Source organism: Ruditapes philippinarum, unplaced genomic scaffold (genome assembly GCF_026571515.1).
Source record: "Ruditapes philippinarum isolate M1 unplaced genomic scaffold, ASM2657151v2 ctg1951_1_1_1_1, whole genome shotgun sequence".
Taxonomy (NCBI): domain Eukaryota; kingdom Metazoa; phylum Mollusca; class Bivalvia; order Venerida; family Veneridae; genus Ruditapes; species Ruditapes philippinarum.
In genome coordinates, this window is record NW_026861315.1 from 55,836 (window position 1) to 69,722 (window position 13,887).

The window sequence follows — 13,887 nt, forward strand, 5'->3', positions numbered from 1 at the left end:
CTATGACTAGAAAATAGAGCTTTTAAAAGTTCTTAAATGTATTATAGTGTGATTTATATAACAAAGTCCTTTTTTCTGTACTTCTTTCGCCGTGCAGTCATTGGAAATTTAACCTTGGGAATGTCGTGATTTGTACTTTATTTTAAAAATTTTACTTTAAAGTGATAAAGTCTTCTGAATGAAGATTTATAAACCTGCAATCATTCAGTAAGTGAGAAATTTAAAATAAGTCATCATTTAACATTTTGAGAGCGAGAAAAGAAAAACAGACAGCTGCCACTTGTAAAAGTATAAGATACTATGTCATAATCTGTTAGTAAGCAATTTGCTTACTTAAATTTGAATGTTTATAAAGAAAGTGAGGTAAGACAATTTTCAGTGGAAACATCAGTTTAATAAAGAGACAATACTAAAACAAACCATTTTGTTTAATGTTATTGTACATTTCAGACGTAGCTCAATGAAGATTAAAATCCATGTCTTATGCAATGTATAGAATATGATAATACTAAAGACATCCCTGGGTAATTGATGACATTATGTATTGCAAGAAGATCCGTTTTATAAAAACACAATAATTTGATAAATTTATCTTAAGATCTTAATATCTCCGTGATCATGTTTTATATTCCATGTAGTTTGACCTTTGGGAAAAGATGAATCTTAATTTAGTTAAAAATTAATTTGTTGTTTTATTGTTTTGTCAAAGAATGTGGTAATATCTGTGCAAATATTATATCATATTGAATCAATCGTCAGGTATTAATAGAAATTGTGTTCATACTTTACTCATAAGAATAATAATTTTAACGCATTCAGCTTTGAACTTTGGTCTGATATATTTACTGTTTTGCAGGCAGATATTTATTAGTTAAAGAGCAATTCGGGCAATGTTATTGACACTAAGTGTCCAATGAACAGGAAATAAGCTATTAGAATTTTGATAAATGACCCCGAAGCAAGATAGGTAGAAACGACGAAATTTGATTACAATATATCAAAGTCGCCGCACTTGTTTTATTTAAGACATAAAGTTATATCTACTTTAATATCATGTACTGATACAATTGATAATACAGGAAACGAAGAAACAAAATATATATAAAACAGAACACTGTATTTTAGTTTAGAAGTGACCGACAAAAGACACACATAAATAATGCGCGTTAGTGTTTTTGTTTGTAATATTTTTGTTTATTGTTGTTTTTTCTTCTTCCTGAAACAGGCTTACACCCATTGGACAATTTTTACCTTGGGAATGTCGTGACGTGTACTTTATTTTTCAAATAAATGAAATATAAAGTGAAAAAAGCTTTTGAATGGAAATTTATAATCTTGCCCATTTCAGTTAGGTGAGAAATTTAAAATAAATCATCATTTAACATCTCAAACAATAATATATGAAATTGCTTGATATAATACAACCACATGACACAACATTCATTAGCAAACCAATATGTCAATAAATGCATCTTTTTCAAATATCGGGTATAATGCTGTAAATGTGATGACAATATGACAATATATTGACATTATATTAAATGGGTCTATTGCACTCTTGCCCCGTGGGTTGTGTGATTACAATTATATACATTTGTGATATTGATAATAAAGCTTGCTGTTTCTAAATATTTAAGGAACCACTTGGCATAACATTTATAAGCAAACCAGTATGTCCATAGATGCGCCCATATTGAACATCGGGTATAATGCTGTAAATGTGATGAAACTATGACAATAAACTGACGTTTTCTTTATTACAAGAAAACGGGATTTTAACATAATGTCTCACGAAATAATATCTCTGTAAATATCTTTCCAATTTGAAATATCTTGGCCTTGTCGTAATAGATAGAATTTTCTTATATTCTATACACGATTTGAATGGAAAGGTATATACACAAAATGTATCACCTTCTTTGAACTATTTCTTTGCTATATTTATAAGCAGTCATTTGGCGTATTGCCCTTAGTGTTTATTATTTCTTAAACGCGACATTTCTGAACGAATCATCTTAAATCAATTTGTTTTTTTTTCACATTACTGTAGGCAGTTATATTAAGGCTGTCTAATGTTACAAAAAAGCAAACGTTATCTGTTCAATAACTTTATACAGATTATGGTTTTCTCCGGTCTGACAATTCCGGTTTTATTAGATAAATTGTCTAGACCATTCATTCTGCTAGACAAAATCTCTAAAATATTAAGAATAATCGTCAAATTCATGGAAAATTGGCATAAAAACTTTAGTAACTGTAATTCAAATTCTATGAAAGTGACAACTTCACGTAAAGCTAGATGAGTTTTTCTTTACATGTTAATTTTTATAACACAAACGTTATCAATATGATCTGACAAAAGAGTATCTCGTGAAATACTTATTTATCGTTTACTTTATTGTTGAAATTCTTCATTAATTTTATTTAGCCAGTTTTACTGCAATTTATTTTATTCTAATATTGATATCAAGGCGTTTTTAGTATTGATTAAGAACAGGCGTTTTGAGTTTCCATCATCATACTCCTATTCCAGAATTCAGTAAATATTAGTCAATACTTCTTTGTGATCATCAAATTGCTTTATTTATTTATTAACGTAAATCACATTGACAATCCTTTTGTAAACTTTTGTAAACTTAGTGTCATGTGATATTACGAATACAGTTTTATGTATCATTTTGTGCTTATCATTTGTATATATAACTTGTATAATTGTCTGTTATTGATGTGTTATATTCTCTACAGTCCTATTATTCCTATATCATTCCTATATCATTCCCATTCCATCATCTGTTCTAAGACTACCTAACTACTAATTACTAATATTTTATCAAGACATAACTTGCATGCCGGGTCTCAGTTTTTACAATTTTCCTAGACAAACCATATTACACATGCGCATTTTGATAAATATATTTTCTTATCTTACGCCAGGAATTGTTACTCGTTGTTTATTAAAATTATCAAGGCGTTTGTTTATGTCTTTAACAATCATAAACAGCCATTCTTACGTAGAAGAAGGACAATACGACATAATCATAATTGACGAAATGATGTGTAACTTCATTGATTTGTATAAAATGTATATAAAAAGATAAAAAAAAAAATCAAAATGTCCATATAAGTTAAAATAATAGTAAGATGATATTTTGTTTGAGTGAAATATGGAAAACATTTGTACGAAAAATGATAAAATTCCATATAGTTCCACGGGTCGGAACTGCAACTGAAATGTATTGAATTTTATCATGTTAAGTGAAAATATATTCCATCTTTCTCTCAAACGAAAAAAAGTAATATTTTTATCTAATTTAACCTTCAAGAAAAAACAACTCTGAAAAAGTAGTCCAAGAAAATAAAAATGATTTTGACTCCGCCCACTTCATTTTCTAACTAATTTATTTATATATGACTTAAGAAATAGTTGCCCCGTACTTTACGTTAGACATGTTGTTACATTTATGTGGTCCTTCGTGAGCATTGATTCCAGCACGTTTCGGTATACAGTCTTATTACTGATGAACAGTCAAATTTGATCTCTAGTTACTTTAATCATTCACAAGTTGTATGCCCTCTTGAAGGACGCACATGTCACTCAAATCAAGTTGTAATATATCTTTATGGCAGTATTGTATTTTTGTAGATGGAAAAATGTCTAAACTCTTATCGTAAAGACAGGTGTCTGAACCCAAGCTTTTCATAATTGCAAAAAGTGACATGATAAGATAACTTTTGTCTCAAATATTTTGTCATGTTTTTTACAATTAAGAGAAAACTTGTTAAGTTTTGTTCGTTGGATTTCATTTTTTTTCCGTTCTGAGACTTGTTAATTAAAATAAATTTAAATCTTAATATTTAATGTTAAACTCTTTATAGTAATAAAAATGATTGAAGCATTTGTTGTATTTCAGTTCAATAAATATAATGACCAAGTATGCCTAAATTTTAAGTTTACTTTCAAATGCTTTTCCTATGTCCTGTTGCAGTTTCCAAAATTTTACAAATTGCTCATAACCTGATTTTTGCGTTTTGGCAATTATAAAAGTTATACAGCGATTAAGTATTTTAAATGAAAGTCAAAATTTTATTTTGGTTGCAGTTTGCTACATTTATCAGAAATTATTCATCATTCAACTCTATGATATGTATTTTAAATGAGAAACATTTTAGTTCTAAGTTCATAATTACAACATTATAAAATACATGTTTTGCCCTATCTGTAGAATTAAAAATAAAAATTTCTAAGGTGTAATGCGTCTTTGAATTATTTATATTGTAACAAGTAAGTTACATGTGTGTGCTAAATAACTAGAAATTGTTTGTTTGAGTAATAAGAAAGGAAAACTTACTTGTTCCTTTGTGTGTAAGCTAAACATTGACAGGGTAGTTTTGGGAGTGGGCGTGAACCTGACTCAATTTGCAAATATTTGAATAACGTGTTAAATGAAACATTTTGTTGTTGCTTTGTTCCCAATACTATATATTGCCATGATAATACTTATGGTTGGTTGTTCCTTTTAGGCGACCTTTCTGTTTCTTACTTATTGCTTATATATAATAATTAAATATTAAGGTTTGTTTGATTTGTTAGAATATCAAATGACGTTAACTGTCTTTTTATGTATAGGTTAGAGTGCATATTGGGTGTTCTTCGTAAATAAGAAAGCTAAAAAGGAGCGGAGCTTGCGAAGCGACTGTAGCTTTCTTATTTACGAAGAACATCCAATATGCACTCTAACCGTCTTAGTGCTCCGCCCACTTGCGTTTTATAATATAAAACGTCCAGTTTATATAAAATCTGTTCTATTAAGATTTGAAACCTGAAAATTTGAAAAATCCTCGTCGGTGATTGGCTTAAAAAAATTGGCGAGCACTAATGATATATCATGTACGATCTAATCCTTATTTATGTACAATTATATGATATGAAATCACATTTTAAGAATTGTTTACCGAACGTTTCTCATGTTATGTCCAAATATTCATTTAGTAATATGCTGACAGTTACTTTACATAATAAATTTCGATAATAATGTATTGCTTAAAACTTTCAGTTAGGCTGGTAAATATCTTGACTTCACATTATAGCAATTCACAGCATGTACAAAGCACCTGTTGCATTATAAAGAATTCATATCAATAATCAAGGAGCTTAACTGACAAACCTTGAGTCCAGACAAAACGCATTTTAAAAGAAATAGATTTTTGGAAAAAAATTCGGGTAAAAAAAGCTTAATTTTAAAAGCTGATGATCAATTTATTTCAGACATTTGGTAAACTTAGAAATTGTTTTGAACATACATGTTTATTTTATTTATTAATTAATATTCTTATAACTTTCAGAGAAATCTAGTATATCTTCTTAGTGAGGCAAAAATTTTTTTTATTGCAATAGAATTCTATTGGTATTTTCACTATTATCAATAAATGAATAACAATTACAATGATTCAAAACATACTTAAACAACAATTTCCAAGTTATTTGTTCCCAAAACACTTTCTTTGCCGCAAGAAGTCTTTTTTTCTAAATGTTTCAAATAAAACACTCGGTTATAGACAATGCGTTGCACAATTGAAGACAAAAACCTGTTAAATGTCTGGACTGTCTAGTAATAACGATTTCTAACTGTCAATATGATTTGAGTTTATTAACAATTTGACAAAATTTCATATTTTCTTTAATATATATAAACTGAAGGCAAAGTCAGCTCGTTAAACCGAATTCAAATTTTACGATAAGAAATAAAACAAGAATATAAAGGTGTATATTAGTCTGGTTTTGACCATTACTATCATATCAAGTGATAGATAAATTATTTTTTCAAGCATCAAATTAAAAATAAAAAGCAAACAATTGTAAGCAAACATCAGGTGCAACTCAAGATAATTTGATAAGTTCAATCAAGTTATGCTATGCAATTATTTCGAATGACATTTTTACACTACTTCTTATATTACAATAATAAAGTTTTTTCCCCCAAGTATATCGGAAAAGAATATGAATACTCGAAAATATCGAAATTCATTTTGTTGTCAAGATATCTCAGAATGTTAACTTATACTCTTTAAACACAAAGATTGCTTAAAGAAAGTTGAAAGTAAAAGTTTATTGGCAGTCAGCAAAGCTTTTGATAGTGGCTTTTTACAATATATCATTAATAAAAAGAAAAACATGTACAATAATGTTTATAGTAACCGTTTGTCTCTCTCTCTCTGTTTGGTATAAGCAATCGAATGTGCTTTTTTTCTACTTATTAACTAATAGTATGATTTGTAATTCCAGCGGGAATCATAGAAAAAACAGTTTGCCAATAAAATAATGTTTGACCTATCACGCTGTCTTTTGCGATGAATGCTTTTAACTTCTTCTCAAAGCCAAGACAAAAACATTTCAATGCTCTCTTCGTTTTGAAGATCAATCTGGTTATTGTCAATGCTATCTTGAGTAAACAATCAAATAGCCTTAAGGCTTGAAGATGCTTTCCTTTTAATCATTTCACAAAAATGGATTCTCTTCATGTTTGTACAGGTATCTTTTTCTGATTAAGATTCTGTGCATTTACACCATTTTCAAATACTAAATCGTTATAAAAACTATGGTTTAACTTTCAAAATAAAAAAAAAATATGTTGGTATAATAAAGATATTTTCCTGCGACGACTTTATGTTGTCCATAGATATTACTTTTGCTTTAAATAAGAAAGCAAAACGATTTTCATTTTGACAGACAAAATATTTCCAGACCTACGCAATACATGTACTTAATTGGTTCAATAATCAAGAAATGCCGAAAGGCTAAAGAAATGCTATGTAATTGAAATATGTTTACACAAAAGTGATACAAGGTTCGTTCCCGTAAACAATGTTCCCTCACAACCATATGCCTGTGCTGTGCTAATTTGAGCTAATTTGACAAAAATGAAAAGACCAGTTAAAGCATTGCTCGTGCTTGACTTGGTAAAACATAGACTGTGGTAAAATATCAGTATTTTATTCTCGGCTTGATTGTATTTGTATATTAAAATGTTCAATAAAATAGACGAAATAATGTAGTGAATAATAACTAAAACCAAGTTTATAAATTCCATAAAGTTATACTATGCTCATTGTTTTGCTATCAAGTTGAGCTAAAATAGTATTTTTTTCAACATATTCACTGTTAAAATGGTGATTATCAAATAATTGATAATAAAAAAAATGTGGAAGATATACTATAAAAACTACCCTAACTGTCCCACACTTTTTTTAAGAATTGAGCGTTTCCGGTAAAGTCTCATTGATATTTATAGACATTTACGTTGATAATTTCTTTATGGTAAAATATAATTTTTAACAAAATTATTGTAAAATGTAACGTTACTATTTATTTTTACCTGTTAACTGTGCATTTACACTTGGGTGGGCTTAATGTCACCATAAAGGTAATGAGAAAATGCAAAACACACTGTTATGTAAAATGTGTGGATACCATTTTACAATAGGAATCTTCTAGCAAACATGTGGAACGAACATAGATAAATGATTAACCATACGCATAATACAGACCACATGCTGCTCTCTTCACATAGATGCCACACATACAATGCACAGACCAACGGAGGAAACATTATTTCTTGAGACATTGTCAAGTAAGGGATTTCATTAATTTAATATATGTATTGATTTGATTCATTAGACTCATACCAGCAATACGCCGGCGCCCTTTTCACATGTTTCATGCAAAAAGAACTTTCAGGCGATTCTGCTTCGTTCAGACAATTTTACGGCTCGATTTGATTGCATGAGAGACATATAAACAACAAGTTAAGATGTTATTAATGTCAACGTATCTTCAAAAGCGACATTGAACGTTTGAGGTATAGTTGTAATCCATTTATCACGAGGCAAATTTATTTTTACTTTGCCCCTTGACGCAGTTATCGTTTTCAGCGCAAACGCTACGTTGTTGCTAATTTAGTTTTATTACAAAACAATTTCGTGCAATGAAAGCAAAGTGTTATTTCAGTATCATTTGAGAAATTTCCGGCGCAAAACAAAGCCATTCCATTGAAAACAAAATCTTATTTGATTCTTATAATGAGAGCTGTTTCTTTTATTATGCTATCATTTAGCAGTTTTGGCTATACAGACTCTTTTAATTTTACTTCAAACATTATAAAACAAAATTGGAAGCCTATTTCCAGCCAAATATTCGGCGGTATGACGGCTCATCATGGTCTGGTGGTCGCATGAGTAGAATATGTTGCCGCCAGAAGGGCCAAGGGTTAGCTGTCAATTTCCTTGTACTATAATGTATTACATTTACTAATGTAACAAGTTACGCTTTTCATTATAATTGATCTTTTCTCACATTCTTGAAATTGTTATTCTAGCATGATAATTAACACAAATATAGATTATGAACGAAGCACATTAAGATAACAGAAGGGACAATTCATTCATCACCATAAAAACACAGTAAACATCTTAATGTTGCAAACTGTCCCGTTTCATTAAAAATGTTTGGCCTTGTCAATTTTGTCCAAATGAATGCGTTTGTTTACTCGGGGTAAATAATACAGGTTTTAATTAAACTGTGAATGCAATTTATTCTTGACACGCACTTATTCTGCATGTTGGTAAATGTTTAATGATAGTATCAGAGATTAATTTATTATCAGAAATCTCATTATTTAATACATTGTATAAAACTATTTAATGCTAGGCGACGAAGTTATCTTTAATTTATATTGTTTGATGCTTGTGCGTTTGACGTGATTCCATCTGGATTATCGGTGTATGGATTCGCTGATGACCATACTGCAACCAAACGTTTTAAACCGACTGAAGAAAATAGGGAAATTTCTGCAATCGCTGAATTAGAAAATGGTGCGATTGATATCAACAACTGGATGAACGCTAATAAACTCAAGATGAACTCATCGAAAACAGAATTCATAACATTTGGAAGTTCTCAACAACTCGAAAAGTGTCACCTAAAATCCATTTGTATTAACGGAGATAAGATCAACTCCGAGGAGTCCATTAGATATTTAGGCGCATTTCTAGACCAAACACTAAATTTCAAGGAACATGTCAAACGAAAGTGTCGTACTGCAATGTTAAACTATCTTAGAATAAAACGTATCCGAAAATACCTCACCAAAGAAGCAGCTGAAATACTAGTTATAGCACTCGTAATGTCACACTTGGATTATTGCAATGTCATTCTTTATGGTGTATCCGATTTTGAATTGAAAAAAAATGCAACGTATTCAAAACATGTGCGCTAAGTTAGTTCTGCAACGAAAGAAATTTGACAGTTCAAGGCAAGCACTGTTCGACCTTCACTGGCTGCCAATCAAATCTAGAATCGAATATAAAATTTTGACTTTTGTATACAATTGTTCAATCGGTCATGCTCCAAAATACCTTTCTGAACTCCTAACCAAACAAGTACCAAATACCCGACTACGTTCAGCTAAAACCTCTGAGAACTGCTACGTTATTCCATTCAATAAAGAAAAACATTTAGTGACAGAAGTTTCGGAACTATTGGTCCAAAATTGTGGAATCCGCTGCCATTAGAGTTGAAACAATCTAAGAATATTGATGTATTTAAGAGAAATCTTAAAAACACATTTTTTCAGAAAGTTTGAATCACTATTTTAAAATCTGAAATGAGATAAACATGAGTAACGTATAACTGATGACTGACAGTGTGATGAATGTGCAATGTAAATGAATGTTTTATTCTTTTTAATCTATTTGTAATCAAGTTACATGTATGTACATAATCTTATCTCATGTTACATGTATTTCAATCAGTTTTATCATTTTATGGTCTCTGCAATTTTTAAAAAATATGTTAATTGGAATTGTATGTAAAAGCTTTTATTTCACTTGATGTTGATCCACATATTCTTATGCATTCACAATTTTATTCTTATTATTTATATGTACTGTGCAACGCCGTTGAATATTGTTAAATAGAAACAGGCGTTTAATTAAATAAAAAGTTTCAAGTTTCAAGAGCATTACCGACACTGTTTATGCGATAACCTTTTGGGGAATATTAGGTGCTTTATTTCAGGCACAAGCGGGAAACTGAATCTAACAGCCGATCTTTTGTAAGCTAGCTAGATAAATATATGAATTTTATTTTCATCCTATTTATTATCAAAATGCTTTAAACAACTTGCTGTATTTTTCTGTTAATGAAACAGATTTTAATTTTGAATTATCGCACTTATTTTTTTATGCACAGATCAAACTAACTTACTTCTGATAAAACAACATTTTAAGACAAATTATTTGTTAACATTTACACGTACAAGAGGTAGGAATATTGTTCCAAAGCCTAAATGCTTCAAATTTGATATATGTCAAAAAATATTTTCAAGATATTTTTTAATGCCATTATCCGCCATTTTAATCAATTTTATAAGCAGATATTACTTAAAGAATCTTTTTCTTCAATTCTTACAATTAGATAAATGTCATGTACGATGATTTGACCTTTTTAAGGCATTTATAAATGTCTTTCCGAAGTTCATGTGAAATTTTATAACTGAAGAAAGTTGCATAATTTCGTATGAAATGTAAACCCTGGAGTAACCCATTTTTTCGTAGAGCAGGAAATTAAATAAGTATCTTTTTTTTAAATAAGATAATTTAATCCCTTGAGTTTGATGAAGAATATAAGAGTATGACATTTCGGAGCGTTATACATGCTTATTATATAACTGAAACTTTCCCCAGTAAATAGCAAGTGATATTCTATTATAAAGTGTAGTACTAAATTTAGCAGTCTATTATAAGAAACAAATTGTAAATGGCTTAACATGATATTCCTTTATCTATACTAGCAGACCAATTAGAAACGACGTTTCGTAAAATAAACAATATGTGAAAATTAAATGGTGGGCTATTTTAATCAGAGCCTTTAACTTAAATATTCACGTTTTCATGTTACAATAATTGTAATGATATTTTCACATTTATGTTATTTCACGTAATTACTAATAACGTGTAATTTATCAATAAAGTTATTTCCCTATAGACATTGCGTGTATATTTAAATGCAATTGCAAAACCTTTTATTTGTTTTTTTAAAAGGTTTATCAAACTATACGAAGGGTTGTTCAAAAAGTTTGTGGACTGCGGCTCTACTCTTCATATCTTTTAATTTGTGTACATGATTTTGCAAGAGACAAATAATGGAGCATGTCCTTAATATATAATGAAGAAACAATACAATATGTTTACAAACAACATTTTCGTGATAATTACATGTGTAAATAACTAGGGGTACACGACCAGGCACACGTTCAAAATACAACAAAATGACGTTCGTGACGTTGCAATATAAATGGAAAATATAACCAGTGTCAATGTTGTTTTTGAAAGTACTATCTCGAGTATTAAATGTCTCCAGATTATGCAACTGTACCTAGTTTTCTCTTTGTAATGATAAAACGAGAAACAAAACGCCCATCTTTTCGCTCCCTCCTCAGCATAAAAGTCCAAAAGCCGACCGCAATTTTTGAGTAATCTCGACACTTAACGAAGTTAATTAAATTGGTGATTTATAGCATCAATTTAAAAAAAAGCTATCGAATATGACTATTTACAGTAAAGGAAAATATTTTATCAACTGACAATTATTCTCTGTAGTACATGTACTAATACAGGCAAGCATTTATTATCAAACAGATCAGGGAAAATACATGTAATACAAGTACAAACTATGTATTGTTATTACATTTATTAATTGGAAAAACGCATATATCCTGATAAATAATAAAAATAAAACTTTGTCTAATTGAATTAAATTGTTTGGTCAGAATTGAATGTGTAGACCGATTCATTGATTAAACATGATAGACAGCTCACAAACTGTTAATACTGCCTATCCTTCCCGTAGCGCTATCACGTTAATAGCGGCCTGGCAATTTACCGCTTTTTCCCTTGCCCCTTTCTGTCTTTGATCTTGTATTCGCCGTCTTTTAACCGCTGGCGTCTACTGAAGCCATCCCATGTGTAGCTGAATGAGTATCTTCAATGTGTTGGCAAACCTTACCGATATTTCGAATTTCTCGTTTTTAAACGGGCGTAATATTTCACTTTTTCGCTAGTGTCTAGTGCTGCATAAAAATTGTTTGTAAGCCATTTAAAACGTCCAAATGACGTCAAATTTCCGATATGAGCCATTCATATATTTATTAATGTTTACCTGCATTTTCATTCAGAAATGAGTGTTCAATTTAATTAAACATTAGTTTATATTTATGCTTTGTAGTGCGCCGATGTTGCAATGAACATAGTTGGTGAAGGAAATAAAATAGTACGATAAAACTAAAAGTCACTTTTAGAAGTAAAGACACCCTTTTGATACGTATCAACCAATTTTGTTTTTATAATTTAAGTACAAAATGACAGAAGAAGTCCACGAACGTTTTGAACATATATCGAATGCTCAATATAATATGATTCATAAGACTGCTTTAAAATGTATTTATAGTCATCGTTTGTCATTGTATCTGGTAAAATGAATGAAATGTTTTATTTCTACTTAAATATCACGATTTAACTTGGAAAATGTAAATCGATGTGAAACGGATCTGCCATTGATGTAATGCTTATTATATCACGCTATCGTCCAACATTGTTTCTACATTTAATGCTATCTAATTTGTTTTTCTTTCTTTTTTGTCATTGTAGAGGCACAACCACTGTCCAAAGATCTCTTCACTTTGATGACATGCGTATGAAAAGTTCGATCACGTAATTAATGCTGTTGAAAGTAATCAATCAAATAACGCACTTTTAGTTTAATTATTTTTTAGCAGTTGCCAAACAAATACATGGCCTTTAACTTTGTAAAGTCTTCCTGATAAAGTATTGTGTATTAAGCATATTGCTGAAATATGACAACATTATATCAAAACTATTGAGCAAGTCCTACTAAAATAGGCCCTGACTTTTTAAGCTGAATTTTGAATTTTTGCATGTACTCGTAAATAGACTGTAACTCAAATATCAAAACAATGCCTGCAGGTTTGGCTGTAGATGTAATACTACTAAGCTGACATGACTGTCGTGTTTAAGAAATGGAAGAGGCTTTAGTTATTCATGCAATGAATACTTCTATTAAATAAGAGTATTGTGAAGATTTATACTTATTTTATAAACCATAAACCGTTAGTATGAATAGTAGTGATGTTTCAAACGATTGCAATACGTTCAGACATGATGTGCTTACATTATAGGCATATAAAACATACTTAGAATTATAAATGTCAAAGTTTCTTCGAAAGCGGCATTTAACAATTGAGATAAAGTTACGTGTATTGATAGAATTACAAATGCAATGATACTTTCCTCTTGACGCAGTTATTATTCCTACATAAATCTAAATTGTTTGAAATGTAGTTTAACATCAAATAATATTCGTGAATTACAACCAGACATCAAACAAATGTAATTTTATACATTTCTAATTTCCCGTTTCTTTGAAATATATATCAAGCATTACGTAAATTGCATACTTGGGATAATGTTTCGTATTTGAAGTAATACAAATTCGAACAAACATTATATTTCATTACATAAATAAGGTAAATGCAATGTTAGACGAAAAAACTCATGTTCGGCATAGTATATTTATATGTATTTTTGGCAGATTTATTATAACTGGACTAAACTTGAATCAGTTAGATTTAACCGGTTCAAATATAAATCAAATCAGTATAAGATCATAGATTCATATCATGCAATTATGATCATAATTATAATTGGAACATACATCTATGATCGCCACTGGTGATGCTATCAACTATAATACTGATCACTGCTTAACACTGTGTCGAGATTTATTACCATCAGTGCACACATGCCGTTATCAAA